This window comes from Galeopterus variegatus, unplaced genomic scaffold (genome assembly GCF_000696425.1).
Source record: "Galeopterus variegatus unplaced genomic scaffold, G_variegatus-3.0.2 Scaffold6255, whole genome shotgun sequence".
Taxonomy (NCBI): Eukaryota; Metazoa; Chordata; class Mammalia; order Dermoptera; family Cynocephalidae; genus Galeopterus; species Galeopterus variegatus.
Window position 1 is genome coordinate 101869 of NW_007732366.1, and position 854 is coordinate 102722.

Below are 854 nucleotides of genomic sequence, written 5' to 3' on the forward strand. Positions count from 1 at the left end.
AAAATCAAGGCCACTTGGAGATTCTGTTTTCCTTATACAACGTAGCCAGTTCTAGCTAAATGTAAACATTAAACTAAAACTGAAAAAAAAAAAAAAAGGTAAAAAGGCTTTTTGAAAATCACACTGCTATGAAAAATGTTTTTGGAATTATCTGCTTGGGTTTGCTGGTCACACAGGATTACATTTGTCTTTGCAAGAGGTTTTAAGGTTAAAGTTATAAGTCCAGCCTAAAATAGTATGATCTTTGATCATGGGATTTTCAGATAAATGAGGTTAATTTAGTATTGTTGGTGAAAAAGAAAATCAGAATGCAGGAAAAGAAAATGCTTCATTGTAAGAAAGCATCGTGTGTGGTGAACTTTTGTTCTAGAGCAAAATGACTGGTTATTTGGGAAGTGGGAAGTATAGGACAAATGAAAGGTCTAGAGCATGTCATAAAGGGTCCAAGTAAGTGGTAATAATGGTTTGTGAACAGCGAATTAATGAAAGAATTTTGTGTATGATTAAAATGATTCTAATTAAAAGGCAATTAGCTAAGTTTTTCTGAAGACTAAAACTTAATATTAAGGTCAAATAACTTTGAGAACAATGGACAAAATAAAAGGTTTTCAAAACTCTAGTAAGAAATCTGATGAATTTATAGAACTACTAATTAAGATCAAGTAAAGCAAAAATTAAGTATACAAAGTAACTGATAACAATGTTTTGTAACTTGCATTGTTTGTTCCTTACTTAAATGTTTTGTTTTAAGGAAACTTTTTCTCTAAGCTATCTATAACTTACAGCAATTTGGTAAAATGTACTTTATAAACAAAAGCTCTTGATCCTCTGCGCCACTCCAGCTGGGGAACAAG